Source organism: Chiloscyllium plagiosum, unplaced genomic scaffold (assembly GCF_037043375.1).
Source record: "Chiloscyllium plagiosum isolate Xiang-an unplaced genomic scaffold, Cpla_swu_hap1 HiC_scaffold_42, whole genome shotgun sequence".
Classification (NCBI taxonomy): domain Eukaryota; kingdom Metazoa; phylum Chordata; class Chondrichthyes; order Orectolobiformes; family Hemiscylliidae; genus Chiloscyllium; species Chiloscyllium plagiosum.
In genome coordinates, this window is record NW_028270180.1 from 17,037,160 (window position 1) to 17,055,562 (window position 18,403).

At 44.5% G+C, this 18,403-nt stretch overlaps 1 long non-coding RNA gene across 1 annotated transcript in view; it reads right to left on the reverse strand.

Annotated features, from left to right (window-relative positions):
- Nucleotides 1–716, reverse strand: part of LOC122542632 (uncharacterized) — a 49,279-nt gene extending 48,563 nt beyond the window's left edge. The window contains exon 1 of the long non-coding RNA XR_015754097.1: nucleotides 648–716. This is a non-coding gene — a long non-coding RNA (uncharacterized LOC122542632). The remainder of the gene's footprint in view (nucleotides 1–647) is intronic.
- Nucleotides 717–18,403: the final 17,687 nt, after the last annotated feature.

Below are 18,403 nucleotides of genomic sequence, written 5' to 3' on the forward strand. Positions count from 1 at the left end.
TGGTCAGAGTATTGGATACAGGAGTTAGGAGGTCATGTTGTGGCTGTACAGGACATTGGTTAGGTCGCTTTTAGAATATTGCGTTCAGTTCTGGTCTGCCTGCTATAGGAAGAATGTTGTGAAACTTGAAAGGGTTCAGAAAAGATTTACAAGGATGTTGCCAGGGTTGGATAATTTGAGCTATAGGGAGAAGCTGAATAGGCTGGTGTCGTTTTCCCTGGATCATCGGAGGCTGAGGGGTGATCTAGTAGAGGTTTATAAAATCATGAGGAGTTTGGATAGGGTGAATAGACAAGGTCTTTTTCCCAGGGTAGGGGATTCCAAAATTAGAGAGATTCAAAAGGGACCTAAGGGATAACATTTTCACACAGAGGGTGGTGCGTGTATAGAATGAGCTACCAGAGGAAATGATGGAGGCTGGCACAATTACAGCATTTAAAAGGCATCTGGATGGGTATCTGAATAGGAAGGGTTTAGGCGGATATGGACCAATTGTTGGCAAATGGGACCAGATTAATTTAGAGTATCTGGTTGGCATGGATGAGTTGGACCAAAGGGTCTGTTTCTGTGCTGTGCAATGCTACGTCTCTAACCATTGTCCTCTGGAGAAGAACATTTCAAAGCTGCATTACCGACACAGTGCCTACCTTTGTTGCTTGATCTTTGGCATGTTTGTTTAGAAACCATGGAGAAAGATTTGGAACTCCCAGTCTGAGATAAAGTCATGAAGTTATTGCCCTGCGTCTCCTAAAGGTTGTCGTAGTGATCTGATCTCCACCCTGCAAGTGTGAAATTATAAAATTCATTGTCATAGCAAAGACGAGGCTAATCATGTATTGAAGTCTGATGTATTCCCTTCCTTTATAATGGTTGGCTTGTGATCTAACTATATATTGCAGCTATCAGGTTGCTCAAGGCTGGAATTTCCCTCACCCCAAACAATGAGACAGATAAAACCGACCTCTCAAACTAGCCTTTGTTAATCATTCAGGGAGAAAAAAATCCATTGAAACTAGTACAATGGTTCCACATCACTGGAGCTCAAACCCCCAGTACTCTTAAAGATAGACTGCAGTGTTTCAAACCAGAAACCTGGACTAGTTTTACCTTATCAAGGCCACCCACCTTGTCTCGATGAATAGCTAATTAATCACGGTCTATGGTTTCTTGATTCTCTGTTCCTATTCAAGGCTGATGCTGTGGTATATTCCCAGGGCTGACTCCATCACCAGTGATTTCTCTTCAGTCAAAGTTATCTGTAGTTCCTCTGCCCTCCACCCATTTTACCCCGAGACTTCAGTTTCACCCGTTAACCTGTGAGTTTGATAATATTGTTTGCAATCTCCGTCGCTATTATTCATTAACAGCACGAACAATATCTGGCGCTCACACCTGGGAAATCACTAGGTCTTTAGTTCCCACCACCATTTATCATCCATTTCGCAGTTTTCTTAGCTCTTATTCTCTCCAGATTTCCCTGACATCCTTGGTGTACTTTCTTGCTGAAAGTCAAAGATGTCTGTAGCACTGAAAAAGGCCCATCGAGTCTCCGCCAGTCAGAACCAAGTACATACAACATCGTTCATCTGGAGATCAAGCTGCAAGCTAGTCTGTGCTATTGTTTTCCCTTTTCTCTTGCTTTTCTCTTTGTTCTTTTTGCCAGTTGCCCACATGACTGAACTCAAATCCCTGCCAACGTGCAGCTTTTTTCCCATTTGCTATTAATTAAAGCAGACATGGGGAGAATATGCAAACTCCACGCAGTCGCCCGATTGTGGCATTGAACCTGGATCCCTTGTGCTGTGAAGCAGCAGTGCCAACCACTAAGCCCCTGTAGTGACAAGGTAACAATCTGAATGCAGCATTGCACAGTTTGATCACCATTTATTTGACATTGTTGATTGGTATCCCATGTTGACTGGACATATTGAGTCAACCAAAGTTACTCAATCTCATTCAATTTTGCTGTCAAATCCTCTAACGTAGCTGTCTATCAGGGCAGTGTGGGGATGTTTGCTGACGATATCTCAACATTCAGCACCATTTGTAACTCCTCGGACACTGAAGCAGTCCATGCCTAAATGCAGCGCTATCCAGGTTTGGGCTGCTAAGTGGTAACTAACATTCATACTATACAAATGTCAAGCAATGACCATCTCCAACAAGGGAGAATCTAACCATCGCCCTTTGACGTTCAATGGCATTATCATCACTGAGCGCCCCACTATCAATATCTTGGGGAGTTATCATTGTCCAGACATTGAAGTGGACCAAAAAATAATGCAAGTGTAGGTCAAAGGCTAGGAATCCTGTAACGGGTAACGTGCCTCCTGACTCTCCAAGGCCTGTCCACCATCAACAAGGCTGAAGTCAGGAGTGTGATGGAATACTCCCCACTTGCCTGGATGGGTGCAGCTCCAACAACACTCAAGAAGCTTGACGCCATCAGAATAAAGCAGCCTTGCTTGATCAGTTAACCCAGTTAGAGACACACGCATCCTAAAACCATCATGGAGCTTACTTATAGCAGAGGAGAAAGCCATTCAGCCCATTTAGTCCATGTCAGCTTCCTGCAGAGCAATCCAGTTGGACCCACTCCTCAACTCTGTGGCCCTACAACTTTGCATCCTTCAATGTCCCATCCAATTTCCTTTAGAAATCTTTGATCATTTCCCCCTTCCACCACCCTCATAGGCATCACATTCTAGGCTTTCCAAATCCCTTGCCGAAAACTGTAAATCTGTGGCTGTCTATTGCCTGTTCCATCTGGTGATGGGTTCTTATTCCCCCTATTCATTTTACATAAGCCTACAATGATTTTGATGGCCGCCATTGAATCTCCCTTTAAACTCCTTTGCTCCAATGAGAGCCACCTCAGATTCTCCAAATAACCTTGAACCTTGTGAACACAGCCCAGTCCATCACACAAACCAACCTTCCATCCAGTGACTCCATCTACACTTCCCACTGCCTCAGGAAGGCAGCCAACATCATTAAAGCCCCCTCCCACCCCGGTTATAATCTCTCCCAACCTCTTCCATTGGTGAGAAGATACAAAGGCCTGAACACACAGACTAACAGATTCAAGAACAGCTTTTTCCCTGCTGTTATTAAACGTCTGAACGGATCTCTCAAATTTTAAAGTTATTGTTGATCTCGCTCATTGTGTATCTTCTCTGCAGCTGGAACACTGTATTCCTCACTCCGTTCTATTACCCTAATGCACTTTGTGTGGTATGATCTGCCTGTACCACACGCAGAACAAAGCTTTTCACTGAACCTAGGGAAACAAATCAAATCAAAACCATTTAACCTTGGAAGCATTCTGGGAAATCTCCTCTGCAACTTCTCAAGGCCCATCAAATCCTTCCTAAAGTATAAATCACACAACTCCAGGTTATAGTCCAACAGGTTTAATTAGAAGCACTAGCTTTTGGAGCGCTGCTCCTTCATCAGGTGGTTGAACCTGTTGGACCTTAACTTGGTGTTGTGTGATTTTTAACTTCGTCCACACCAGTCCAACACCGGCATCTCCAAATCATTCCGAAAGTATAGTGACCAGAATTGGATACAAAGGGGTGCAACCAGATCTTTATAAAACTTTAGCCTTACTTTCTCTGCCTTTAGACTCAATGGATCAGAGCATAAGATCCCATACGATTTTCAATATGGGCTTCAGACATCAGTACCTTTTGTCATTGCACAACTCTATATAATCGTGCCATTAAGTTTATTTTGCCCCATTGCATCCTTACAGCTACAGATTTATAGAAATATACAGCATGAAAACAGACCCTTTGGTCCAACTCATCCATGCCAACCAGATAGTCTATATTAATCCAATTCCATTTGCCAGCACTTGGCCCACATCCCTCTAAGCCCTTCCTATTCATGTACCCATCCAGATGGCCTTTTAAATGTTGTAATTGTTCCAGCCTCCACCACTTCCTCTGGCAGCTCATTCCATACACGCACCACCCTCTGTGTGAAGACGTTTGCCCTTAGAGCCAAAATGTATCACGTCACATTTCTCTGTATCGAATTCTGTCTGTTATGTGTCTGCCCATTCTGCTAGCCTATCCATTAGCCTGGAAACAATAGAAAAAAACAAGAAATTGTTGCAGAAGTTCAGGTTTGGTAGCCATTGTGGAGAGAGAAGATAGAGTTAATGTTTCAAGTTCACAGCTGACAGGAAAAGGTGATGTTTATTCTGATGTAGGTTGCAACAGAACATTGACAGGATGCAGAGCTGGGCTGAGAAGTGGCAGGTGGAGTTCAACTTGGAAAAATGTGAAGTAATTAATTTTGGATGGTCAACTTTGAATGCAGATTACAGGGTTAAAGACAGCATTCTTGGCAGTGTGGAGGAAGAGAGGGATCTTGGGGTCCACGTCCAGAGATCCCTCAAAGTTGCCAACCAAGTTGACTAGGTTGTCAAGAAGGCATATGGTGTTTCGCCTTTCAGTAGCAGGAAGATTGAGTTTAAGAGCCGCAAGGTGATGCTGCAGCTCTATAAAGCTCTGGTTAGACCACATTTGGAATATTGTGCACAGTTCTGGTCCCCTCATTATAGGAATGGTGTAGAAACTTTAGAGAGGGTGCAGAGGAAATTTACCAGGATGCTGCCTGGACTGGAGGGCATGTCTTATGAAAAATGGTTGCAGGAGCTAGGGCTTTTCTCATTGGAATAAAGGAGGATGAGACGTGACTTGATACAGATGTACAAGATGGTGAGAGGCATAGATAGAGTGGATACTCAAAGACCTTTTCACAGGGTGGAAAAGGCTATTACCAGGGGGCATAATTTTAAGGTGATTGGAGGAAGGTTTAGGGGAGATGTCAGAGATGGAGAGTGGTGGGTGTGTGGAATGCACTGCCAGCAGTGATAGTAGAGTCAGATACATTAGGGACATTTAGGCGACACTTGGATAGGCACATGGAAGTTAGTACAATGAAGGGTATGTAGGTTAGTTTGATGTTAGAGAAGGATAAAAGGTCAGCACAACATTGAGGGCCGAAGGGCTGTACTGTGCTGTACTGTTCTGTGTTCTGTTACTACACTCAGGCCCTGCCCCTGCTTTTTCACCAGGCAAATTCATGAACAATATCCTTAATGAATGCAGCCATAACACATCATCTCTCGTTTTGGCCTTTGACCTCTCAGCCATTTTCAAGATGGTCAATTCATTGTTTCACTTTGTCTTGCGGCTTTCCCTGTCCAGCTGCAAGTAAAGTTCATGCTACTAATGGGCCTCCATCAACCTTTCCGCAATTGTCATCTCCCACTCATACAGTCATAGAATTAAATCCTGTAATTGTACCAGCCTCCACCACTTCCTCTGGCAGCTCATTCCATACACGCACCACCGTCTCTGTGAAAAAGTTTCCCCTTAGGTCCCTTTTCTATCTTTCCCCTCTCACCCTAAACCTATGCCCTCTAGTTTTGGGCTCCCCATACCCGAGACAAGGTCCTTGGCTATTCCCCCCCCCCAATCATACTCCTCATGTTTTATAAACCTCTGTAAGGTCACTCCTCATCTTCCTATGCTTCAGGGAAAATAGCCCCCTGCCAATTCAGCCTCTCCCTGTCCCTGTTAAACACTGAGCTGTTCAGGAACATGGATCAATCAGAACCCTTCGAGCTCTGAACACTTGGGTACGGTACAAGATCAGTGAGTGTGTAGATGGAGCATCGACAAGATGGGAGGCCTCTCGATTGTTGTTGTTCTGTCCCCTTCCCCAACCTGGTTGGTGTTCTGTTGCTTAGGGAAACTGAGAATTCCCAGTAGGTTTCCAATCAACTTCTTAAACATACGAGGCCTAATAGCCTCTTTCATGGGCATGGATAGCCTTCCCAGGTCCCGTACTTGTTTACTCCAAGATATCCAAGAGGGGGATGGATCCCAATACTAACACACCGGCTGAAACGAATGTTTTCAAGCCTCCAGCTCATCCCATTTCCACCTCTATTCCCAACATGTTGGATAGGGGCTGAGAATTTTAGCTTCCTCTCTCTGAATTTAAAACACAGACTTACCCCCCCCCCCTCCCCACGTTACATCTGCAGCCTCCACTGTCATTATCTCTTCCCATAGCCTTCCAAAGAGAATTCGACAGAGAAAAGATCTGCAGGGCAATGAAGAAAGCAGGGGGGGCAAGTGAGGCTACTCAAATGAAGGGGCAAGGGCTGCGGACGCTGGAAATCTGGATTCAAAACAGCAATTCTTAGAGTAGCTCAGCAGGTCTGGCAGCATCTTTGGAGAGAGAAACAGGGTTAATGTTTCTCCAAAGATGTGCTGAGTTCCTCCAACGCTGTTTATATTTGGGGAGTGGGACAAGGTGAGTTGCTCTCACAGAGAGCTAGCACCAACAAAATGGGCCCAATGGTCTCCTCTGAGCTGTAGCCATTCTACAAATCAATTTTTTGATCTCCATAGATGACCCAGTTATGAATATTGCTAATATTTTCTGATTTTATTATGAACTCTTTCTACCTTGTGTGTCGCAATGTTTTTTCTTAATTCTCCTTTAAGCAATATTGCTCTTTTTGCTGTTTCATCTTTTACTCATATTGTAATGTATTCTATCTCAAACTATTTCAAAGGAACCTGTCCATAACTAATGTCAGGCTGACTGGCACCTTGCTTGGAATTGTGAGCTTGTTGTTCAAATCTACACTCCAGGAATTTGACGCTGTGACCCAGACAGACGTTTCATATAGAAGAAGCACAATACTTTCAGATGTCCCACAAGGCTCAGTGTTGGGACCACACTTATACATTATACATTTAACTTTATACATTAACAATCTAGATGAAGGACCTGAAGCATAGAGGCATGGACCATTTTCAAAATGGGGAGAAAGTTCAGAAGTCTGAAGTCCAGAATTCTCTCAAGGTAAATATAAAGATCAAAGCCAAAGACTCTGCAATCGCCTCCCTGGCATCCCATAGAATCCGAGGATAAATCCCATCCAGCCCAGGGGTCTTATCTATTTTCAGATGTTCCAACATTGCTAAAACCTCCTCTTTGTCAACTTCAATCCCATCTAATCTTGTAGCCTGTATCTCCATATTCTCACTAACATTGCCCTTTTCCAATGTGAACACTGACATTGAAGGAAGGAGACCAGAATTGCACGCAGAATTGCAAAAGGATGAAAGAGATCCAGGTCAATGTAACATCATCACCAGAGTTTTATTTACAGCTTGTGAGCTAATACTTTCGGGCGGCACGGTGGCTCAGTGGTTAGCACTGCTGCCTCACAGCACCAGGGACCTGGGTTTGATTCCAGCCTTGGGTGACTGTCTGTTTGGATTCTCCCCGTGTCTGTGTGGATTTCTTTTGTGTGCTTTGGTTTTCTCCCACAGTCCAATGATGCGCAGGTTAAGGTGAATTGGCCATGCTAAATTGCCCATAGTATTCAGGGATGTGTAGGTTAGGTGCATTAGGCGGGGTAAATATAGCGTAGGGGTCTGGGTAGGTTACTCTTCAGAGGGTCAGTATGGACTTGTTGGGCTGAAGGGCCTGTTTCCACACTGTAGGGATTCTAATTCTAATCATTTCACTGTACATACAGCAAACGTTTCATTAACCAGCAATTCTGGGAGCAGCATCTGATCTAATATTCCAGTTGATCAAGAGGGCCGTTCACATCTAATCAATGTAAAATCACACACACTGTCAGCCTTATGTAGTGCAGGGGGAGGTATACACACCACTGTTACACTTTATTTGTCTGAAATAAAAGTTACCGGCAGAGAGCCATCTGACGCACCCCTCAGCTGACTACTCCAACATTGTGATAATACAATAGCGTTGCAGTATTTCAGAGGCCTCATTTTTACTGGTGTATTGAGAGTGCCGGTTAATTAAGGTGCTGATTAAAACAAAGTTTTCTGAGTGATGTCAGTGAGCAGAATGGCATCCAGTTTCATATTGCAGTTCTGATTTCTAAGAAGCATTCACATACACATTACCATCACCAAAAACTTTTATACTTATATAAGACACTGACAGTATGACAGTAGCATAACCTTACACTGAACCAAAGAAGGAAACATTAAGAGAACTGACTTAAAACTTGGTTGAAGAAGACGTTTTGAACAGGGTCTGAGAAAATGGGTGTGGGGGAGAGAAAAAAATTATAGGGACAGAATTCCAGCATCTGCAACATTTTATGTTGTGAACTATGGCAAATGTTTTTTGCCCCATATCTCACCTTCCTGTTCCTTTTCCCTTTCCTGGTTTCCACACTCTCATACTCCCTGTATTTTTTTTTCCCCTGAATTCCTTATTGTATTTATTAGCTCTTATATTTACAGCCCCTAGTTTTGGATTCCCCACAAGGAAAATAATTTTCTTCACATCCACCAGCGTCATAATCTCCAAGAATTTGATCAGGTCCTCGTGATGTTCATTAATTCAGTCACTTCAAACAGAATTCACTGAATGGGATTATAGACCTCAACATGAGCAGGCTGTTTGATGGAAATTTGACCATTTATGTATAGGATTTCAAAAAGAAGGTTGCAGACTGAACATTTCTAAATTAGAACACATATTGTAACGACAATATGAAATTAATAAATATTTTAATAAACAGACCTGAATAATATAGTTAATATTTTAAGTCAAGGAAAAGAAAGATGCTTAATAAATTAAGATGCTTCAAGTAGTGATTTAATGAACTTTGAAGTGAAAAATTATTCCATTAATAAGAAATGATTTGCTAAATTACATCCAACACAATGTGATCAGAAAAAGGAAGAGGAGAGGGTCTGAAAGAACTGGAGAATTTAAGTGTTAGAATGCAACAAAAATGCAGGAAACGGAAGGTGACCTTTCAGCCCCTTGGGTCTGTTCTGCCATTTGATGAGGTCATGGTTGACCTGTCACCTTATGCCACATCACTGTTTTGTCTTACGTTCCTTAACATCTTTAAGAAAATTCCATCAAGTTTAGATTTAAAACTAACAATTGATTTAGTCTCAGTTGTCATTTGTGTAAGAGTGTTTCACACTTCGATGAGCCCTTGTATAAAGAAACATTTCCTAATTTCACTCCTGAAGGTCTGACTTTATTATTTAGACTACGCTCCTGAGTCTTAAACTCCCACAGCTAGTAGCAACAGTTTCTCATGACCTATCCCTTTGAAATATTCACAGCACTCCATAACCTTCTGAATCCCAGGGAGTACAATCCTATTTTGTTTAATTCATAGAATCCCTACAGTGCGAAAGGGGCCTTGTGGCCCGATGAGCCCACACCAATGCAGTGAAGAGCATCCCTCACGACCTACCGTGCCCCCATCTTATTCCTGTGACCCTATATTTCTCATGGCCAATCCACCTCGCCTGCGCATCTTTGGACTGTGAGAGGGGTTTGGAGGGATATGGGCCGGGTGCTGCCAGGTGGGACTAGATTGGGTTGGGATATCTGGTCGGCGTGGACGGGTTGGACTGAATGGTCTGTTTCCATGCTGTACATCTTTAAGACTCTAAGACGGGGGGAGACTGTGCAAACTCCACACAGACACCTGAGACTGAAATAAAACCCAGGTCCCTGAAGCAGTGAGGCAGCAGAGCTAACCTCTGAGCCGCTGTGCTGCCCACATATCTTGCCCCTTCTCCCTTCTCTACACCCTATTCAATCTAGAGTCCAGAGCTATGCACTGTACTCCAAGTATAGTCTAACGTCAGTAGTTAAAGGCACAGGTTGCAATAGTGTATCCAAGATAGATTCATTAAAAGTTCACTCAAGTGGGACATTTGAGTGGGTAATAGGAGAAAACGATGGGAAAGGGTGACACATGTTGTGGAGTCGTTCCAGTCAGCACCAATATTTGTTCTTCAATGCCTTTCTGAAGCAACGATGTGGAGGAGCCGGTGTTGGACTGGGGTGGACAAACTTAAAAATCACACAACACCAGGTTACAGTCCGGCAGGTTTATTTGGAAGCACTGGCTTTCAGAGCGCTGCTCCTTCATCAGGTAGCTAGTGGGGCAGGATCGTAGTTCACAGAATCTATAGTAAAACATCAAAATGTCAGACAACTGATGCAATGTATTGAACCATCCTAGATTGTTGTTAAGTCTCTAATTACTTAGAATGGGTTGCAGGTTTCGATTCATTTATATGTAAATCCCAAAACTTCTTTTGAGTCACAGTCCCGAGATAACTTAAGGTTTTATAAAAAAGGTGACAGTTCAGCTCAGACAATGCATTAAAGGTGCCCAATACATACACATACACGTCTATGGGGTGAATGTGCATTTGCAGATACATTCTATTTTGTTCAAAAAGCACACATTCTGTAGGCAGTCAGTCCACATCACATTTTATAAATTCTCACTTTGGAAATGGAACCTGTCTGACTTAAAGGGATACAGACGGATTCTAATCTCACACCTTTAATGCATCGTCTGAGCCGAGCCGTCACCTTTCTTATAAAACCTTCAGTTATCTTGGGACTGCGACCTGAAAGAAATTCTGGGATTTACATATAAATGAATCAAAACCCGCAACCCATTCTAACAGCAGTCCAGGTTTGTTCAATATACATCAGTTATATGACACTTTGATCTTTTGCTATAAATTCTGTGTCCTATGATCCTGCCTCACTAGTTACCCAACAAAGGAGCAGTGCTCCGAAAGCTTGTACTTCCAAATAAAGCTGTTGGACTATAAACTGGTGTTGCGTGAGTTTTATCTTTCTGAAGCAAGTCAGTCTGGTTCAATTACAACATTTAAAAGACATTTGGATCAGTACATGAATAGGAATGGTTTGGAGGGACATGGGCCAGGTGCAGGCAGGTGGGACGAGTTTAATGTGGAGTATGTTCGGCACGAAGATGAAGTTTGTGGTGCTGGAAAAGCACAGCAGGTCAGGCAGCATCTGAGGAGCAGGAGAATGGATGTTTCGGCCATATGCCCTTCATCAGCCCTTCATTCCTGATGAAGAGCTTATGTTCGAAACATAGACTCTCCTGCTTCTCGGATGCTGCCTGATTGGCTGTGCTTTTCCAACTCCACACTCTTCGACACTGATCTCCAGCATCTGCAGTCCTCACTTTCTCTTACTCCATTATGTTCGACACAGACTGGTTGAACCAAAGGGTCTGTTTCTGTGCTGTATGGCTCTATGGCTCTATAGAGAGTCTTGAAGTCTATTTGACAGGGCAAGATGGTCACAGCAGAGTTTAGTGATTTCCAGGCTCGTGAAACTTCAGTACAGCATTAACAGATTGAAATGTTAGCCATTCGGGCAGCTTTTACCCCTCAGTCTGAAGGGGAAGGGACCATTGGATAGTATGATTTTATAATTGTTCATCCAGTAAATATCAGTCTTGAAAAGGATAAAACAGGCAACAAACTATTTCCAAGGTGGTTTATTTACAACATGACATAGGCAGATTAAGTTCCCTTCCACAGATCCAACCCCAGCTGATAGAAAGTCGTTTTTGTATAAAAAGTAATCAACGTGTTCTGACATACCTCTGTGGCAGGTGAACTCAGATTTTATCACACTTTCCCATTTTCAAAACTGCCTCTTATCCACGTGCTCTAACCTTACTTTATTACGATCAGCAGCTAGAGCATGGACGTATACACACTCAGTTGAGAGTTTGCAACATTAGGCACAGTCAGCCTACAAACTCAAAACCCAGTCCAGGACCATCTTTCGCTGGACAATGCAGTATGATAACCCAAAGTGGGAGTTGGTTGGCTCAGTTGGCTGGATGGCTAGTAGTTTGCAATGCAGAGTGATACCATCTGTGTGAGCTTAATTCCTGCACCAGGAATTAAGGATTATGGGGAGAATAGGGTTGTGAAGCATATCAACCATGATTGAATGGTGGAGCAGACTTGATGGGCTGAATGGCCTAATCCCCCTCCTAGATCTTATCATCTGACGCACCAGCTGAGGTTACCAGTAAGGACTCTCCTTACCGCAATTTTTAAACCATACGTTTCTCTATGATTTTAGCCTCTCGCTTCTCTGTAAGTATCTCCAGTTGTTATGGCCCTCTGAGACGTTTTCACTGACTTCAGTCCAGTCTCTTCAGCCTCCCCAGATTTACTCACTCCCCCTTAGCCAATTGCAGCCCAGCTGCCTAAGCTCAGGAATTCCCTTTTCAACCTCTCCATGTCCTCTTTAGTCCAAATTTCAACCAGATCAAAGCAACCTGCTCAATTAGCAATCCATTCACCAATTGCAACATTCACTCCCATCCCATCACCACAGACGCAGCAGTGTGTACCATCTGCAGGATGCACCGCAGCAACCTACCAAGAGCCCCCTCCAAACCCATGACCTCTTCAAAGTTTGGGAGAAGATTTGTAGCTCGGGTGCTCGTTGTTGTGGCTCTGTTCGCCGAGCTGGAAATTTGTGTTGCAGACGTTTCGTCCCCTGTCTCGGTGACATCCTCAGTGCTTGGGAGCCTCCTGTGAAGCGCTTCTGTGATCTTCCCTCCGGCATTTGTAGTGGTTTGAATCTGCCGCTTCCGGTTGTCAGTTCCAGCTGTCCGTTGCAGTGGTCGGTATATTGGGTCCAGGTCGATGTGCTTATTGATTGAATCTGTGGATGAGTGCCATGCCTCTAGGAATTCCCTGACTGTTCTCTGTTTGGCTTGTCCTATAATAGTAGTGTTGTCCCAGTCGAATTCATGTTGCTCGTCATCTGCGTGTGTGGCTACTAAGGATAGCTGGTCGTATTATTTCGTGGCTAGTTGGTGTTCATGGATGCGGATCATTAACTGTCTTCCTGTTTGTCCTATGTAGTGTTTTTTGCAGTCCTTTGCATGGGATTTTTTTTTTCCCATGAGGACTGTGGATGCTGGAGAATCAGAGAGGATAAAGAGTGGAGCTGGTAAAAGCACAGCAGGTCAGACAGCATCAGAGGAAAAAGGAAGTCAATGTTTCAGGTCGGAACCTTTCATCAGGATTCATGAAGGTTCTGAAGAAAGGTTCCGACCTGAAACATCGACTCCCCTTCTCCTCTGATGCTGCCTGACCTGCTGTGCTTTTACCAGCTTCATGTTTTATCCACAAAGAAGATGTGATAAACAGTTGAGAGCCTGAATGGCTTCAGGGCTGTAAGAAACTACAGAGAGTTGTGAACACAGCCCAGTCCATCACCCAAACCAACCTTCCATCCATTGACTCTGCCTACACTTCTTGCAGTTCTGAGGAAGAGTCACTCAACCCGAAATGTTAACTCTGACTTCACTGCACCAATGCTGCTGGACCTGCTGAGCTTTTCTGGCAATTGTTTCTTTTGTACATTCCCCACTGTCTCGGGAAGGCAGCCAACATCATCAAAGACCCCTCCCACCCCGGTTATAATCTCTCCCAACCTCTTCTGTCGGGCAGAAGATACAAAAGCTTAAATACACAAACCAACAGATTCAAGAACAGCTTCTTCCTTTCTGGTATTAGACTTCTGAAGGGACCTCTCAAATTTTAAATCTAATGTTGATCTTGTTCATTGTGCACCTTCTCTGCAGCCATAACATTGTATTCCTAACTTTGTTCTGTCACCCTATGATCTTTGTATGGTATGATCTGCCTGTACTGCATGCAAAACAAAATTTTTCACTGTATCTAGGTACATGTGACAATAATAAATCAAATCAAAATTTGGGATCCCATAATAATAGGAAGGGAGGCATGGAAAGGATAGAGGTCACTGCTTCCATCCACTAATTCTCAATATGTGCTGGATGAGGAATCCCATGGGCCCCACAGCCCAGTGTTTTCCCAGTCTGGGGGAACCAAGAAGCACAATTGTGCAGCAGTGACCAAATTTATTTTTGGATGGAATTGAGTATCTGTTGGTCAATGCGTTGAGTGTAGGAGTTGGGAGGTCACGTAGCAGCTGTACAAATTATTGGTGAGGCAACTGCTGGAATACTGCAATCAATTCTGGTCTCCCTGCTACAGGAAGGATGTTGTTAAACTTGAAAGGGTTAATCAAATCCCTATGGTATGGAAACAGGTCCTTCGGTCCAACAAGTCCACACCAACCATCCAAAGAGTAACCCATCCAGACCCATTCCCCGACACTATTCTCCTATATTTACCCCTGATTAATGCACCTAACCTACACATCCCTGAACACTTTGGGCAATTTAGCATGGCCAATTCACCTAACCTGCACATCTTTGGACTGTGGGAGGAAACCTACACAGACACAGGGAGAATGTGCAAACGCCACACAGACAGTCGCCCGAGGCTAGAATCGAACCCAGGTCCCTGGTACTGTGAGGCAGCAGTGCTAACCACTGAGCCATTGTTCAGAAATGATTTACAAGGATGTTGCCAGAGTTGGAGGATTTGAGCTACAGGGAGAGGCTGATTGGTCTGGGGCTGTTTTCCCTGGAGCATTGGAGGTGGAGGGGTGACCTTATAGAGGTTTATAAAATCATGAGGGGCATGAAAGGGCAAATAGTCAAGGTCTTTTCCACAGGGTAGGGGAAATTAGAGGGACTAGGCTTAAGGTGAGAGGGGAAAGATTTCAAAGGATCTTAAGGGGCAACTTTTTCACGCAGAGGGTGGTGTGTTTATGGAATGAGCTGCCTGAGGAAGTGGTGGAGGCTGGTACAATTACAACATTTAAAAGGCATCTGGATAGGTATATGAATAGGAAGGGGTTAGAGGGATGTGGACCAAATTCTGGCAAATGGGTCTAAAGTAATTTCAGGTATCTGGTCGGCATGGACAAGTTGACCAAAGGGTCTGTTCCAATACGGTATACCTCTATGATTCTATTTGATCTTTTCCTGCTACTTACTCAGCTATCTCTAAGCTCTGAAATTCCCTGTGCAAACCTCTCAACCACCCTTTCTTCTTAGAAGCTCCTCTTCAAACTCTTTCTCCAACGGTGTTTTGGGTGAAATTCCAGTCATCCCCCAGCACCTAATAGCAGTACAAGAAGGCAGCTCACCACAACCTCGTCCAGGGCAATTAAAGATTGACTTTCCCAACCAACAAGACCCACGTTCCACGACTGAACATTGAAAGAAAAACCTTTAGCTTCTTCTCCTGTTCTAAAACCTCCTCGTTGCAACATCTTGTTTGGCTGTAAAAGCATCCTGGAACCTTTCGCTGCATTCCCGGTGCTACGTCAATGCAGGCTGTTGTAGTGATCTTGCTCTTCTGCTGATCTCAGTCTGCTCTCACCCTGTTTACATTTTCTCGACTGCAAATTACATCCACCATTCCTCGAAGAATTGAAAACTCAGCCAGCTCTCTCCTGTATGAATCAATACACAAGGTGCCAGACTGTTCTTTAAGCCAATAGCTATTAGCGTAAAGGCCCAGGGACTAATTTTCAGTCAGTTGATAGTCTCAGTGATAACTAGAAAGTGAAATTCAAGTCACCTTCAGGCAGTATTGACAATGACTCACTTTCTCACAGACTTAAAGTGGTGATAACAGTATTCCACCAGTCAGGATAAAGTTACTCCCAGTAACATTACTGGGAATTGGAGGTGATTGGTTTTGGATGTAGGTTTGCTCGCTGAGCTGAAAGGTTCATTTCCAGAAGTTTCGTTACCCTACTAGGTAACATCTTCAGTGGGGAGAAAGTGAGGTCTGCAGATGCTGGAGATCAGAGATGGAAATGTGTTGCTGGAAAAGCGCAGCAGGTCAGGCAGCATCTAGGGAACAGGAGAATCGACGTTTCGGGCATTAGCCCTTCTTCCTGAAGAAGGGCTAATGCCTGAAACGTCGATTCTCCTGTTCCCTAGATGCTGCCTGACCTGCTGCGCTTTTCCAGCAACATCTTCAGTGGGCCTCATGTGAAGCAATGCTGAAAATTCCTGCTTTCTATTGATATGTTTGGGTTTCTTTGGGGTTGGTGATGTCATTTCCTGTGATGAAGTCACTTCCTGTTCCTTTTCTCAGGGGGTGGTAGATGGAGTCTAACTCGATGTGTTTGTTGATAGGTTTGATTGATTATTGATGTACATACGCTGTTACGGTACACTTATGGGTGAGTTCTGGAGCTGTGTTGGGTACTATCACTGCCTCGAACAGGAGGCTCAGTTTCAGTTTGCGTCCACTCCAGATTTGACCATAAGATACAGGAGCAGAATTAGGCCATTCAGCCCATTGAGTCTGCTCCGCCATTCAATCATGGCTGCTATGCGTCTCAACCCCATCCTCCAGCCTTTCTCCTCTACCCCATAACCCTCAATCCCCTCACTAATCAAAAACCCAGCTATAGGAGCAAATTAATGCAGAAGCTGGAACCAACAAATGCTGGAGATCACAGCGGGTTAGGCAGCATCCATGGAGAGAGGGCAAGCTAACGTTTCAAGTCCCGCTGGCTCTGATGAAGAGTCTAGGAGGAAATGAAGACTGCAGATGCTGGAGATCAGAGTCAAGAAATCTGGTCTTGCAAAAGCACAGCCGGTCATGCAGCATCCGAGGAGCAGGAGAGTCGACGTTTCAAGCGTAAGCTCTTCATCAGGAAAGGTCACAATAGGAAAGGGAAGCGAAGGGACTGTAGGATTAAACCGGAGGTTTGACAGATGTGTCAGACAATGCAACCACAGATAGGCTCCTTAAGGAAGTATTGAGCCTCCTCCACCTCTGTCTGGTAGATCATTCCCCAAACCCTGCATCCCTCAAGAATCAAAAAAAGTTTGAACAATTGCATTGACTGAACATGACAGCGGGAGAAAGTGAGGACTGCAGATGCTGGAGATCAGAGTCGAGAGTATGGTGCTGGAAAAGCGCAGCAGGTCAGGCAGCATCTGAGGAGCTCAGAGCTTATGACCGAAACATCGACTCTCCCGCTCCTCGGATGCTGCATGACCGGCTGTGCTTTTCCAGCACCACACTCTTTGACTCTGATGTAGAGTCGTCAAGACTGGAAACGTTAGCTTGCTTTCTCTCCAACAACCTATCTATCTCTGTCTTAAATACACTCAATGACCAAGGAAGGTGCATTTATAACATGGTGACAGTGAACTTGTAAATTCTTCCCAGGTAGCGAATAAAACCAAACATGATTGATGTCGATAAATAAAACAAAGAACTGCTAGAGATCTACAACAAAAACAGAAGTTGGTGCAGAAACTCAGCAGGTCAGTGGAGAGAAAGCAGAGTTCATGGTTCGAGGTCCAGTATCTCTTCATCAGAACTGGCAGCAGCTCGGAGAAAGTGATACAGAGGAATCTTGATTATCCGAAGGACACGGGCAGGGTGCATTTCGTTCGGTTAGTCAAATTCCGGAAAATCGAATGCTGGATAACATAGTTTAGCCGAGCATCGGGACCTTGCAATCTTGCCGGATAATCCGATAATTGGCTAATCGAATGCCGGATAATCGAGGCTCCTCTGAGGTTTATGCAGAAGTTGGGGGGTGAAGGCCGGGGGAAGGAGAGAGGTGAGTGGGCAGTGGAGATGGGAGCCCAGAGAGAGAGTTACGAAAGGGGTCGGTAAACCAGACGATAACGGACAGCAAGCCTAGGACAGAAGAGAAGCTGAATAAGTGACAATATGAGGAAATGTGTGAATGCAACCCAGTCAATGTCATAATGCACCTAAGAGTAGGGGGGAAATGAGGGACTGTGCTAAAATCAATCCACAATAACAGAAACGAAAACAGAAAATACTGGAAAAGTTCAGCAGGTCTGGCAGAGAGAAATCAAAGGCAAAAGTGAGGCCTGTAGATGCTGGAAATCAAGAGTCAAGATTAGAAAAGCACAGCAGGTCAGGCAGCATTGGGTCAGGAATGATGAAGGGCGAATGGCTGAAATGTTGATGCTCCTGCTCCTCGGACGCTGCCTGACCGGCTGTGCTTGTCTATAGAGGAGTAAAGTACCGCAGGTGCTGGAATCCGTACTGAAACCACCAAATGCTGGAGATCACAGCGGGTCAGGCAGCATCCGTGGTTGAGTCTTGGTGAGTCTTCATCAGAGCTGATGTGAAGGGGGAGCAGTATTTACACAATAATGAGGGGTGGAGTGCTGGGGGAGAGAAGCTGCTGATAAGGGAGCAGGTTAAGTGATCAGAATATGAGAACGGTAAAAGCACAGCCGGTCATGCAGCATCCGAGGAGCGGGAGAGTCGATGTTTCGGTCATAAGCCCTGAGCTCCTCGGATATTTCCCCTGAGTCCCACTGGGATGGGGGAAATGGGGAGAGAGGACATGGTAATATGTCTACAGAAGCAGATATTGCAAACCCCAACACATCCCACACCCCTACAGCGCCTTCCCACGCAAACGCAGACAATGTAATATCTGCCTGTTTACGTCCGCCTTCCTTCACTATCCAAAGCCCCAGACACAGCTTCCAGGTGAAGCAGCAGGTTATCTGCACCTCACTCAATCCAATCTACTACATTTGCTGCTCACAAGCTGGTGTCCTCTACACTGAGGAGACGACACG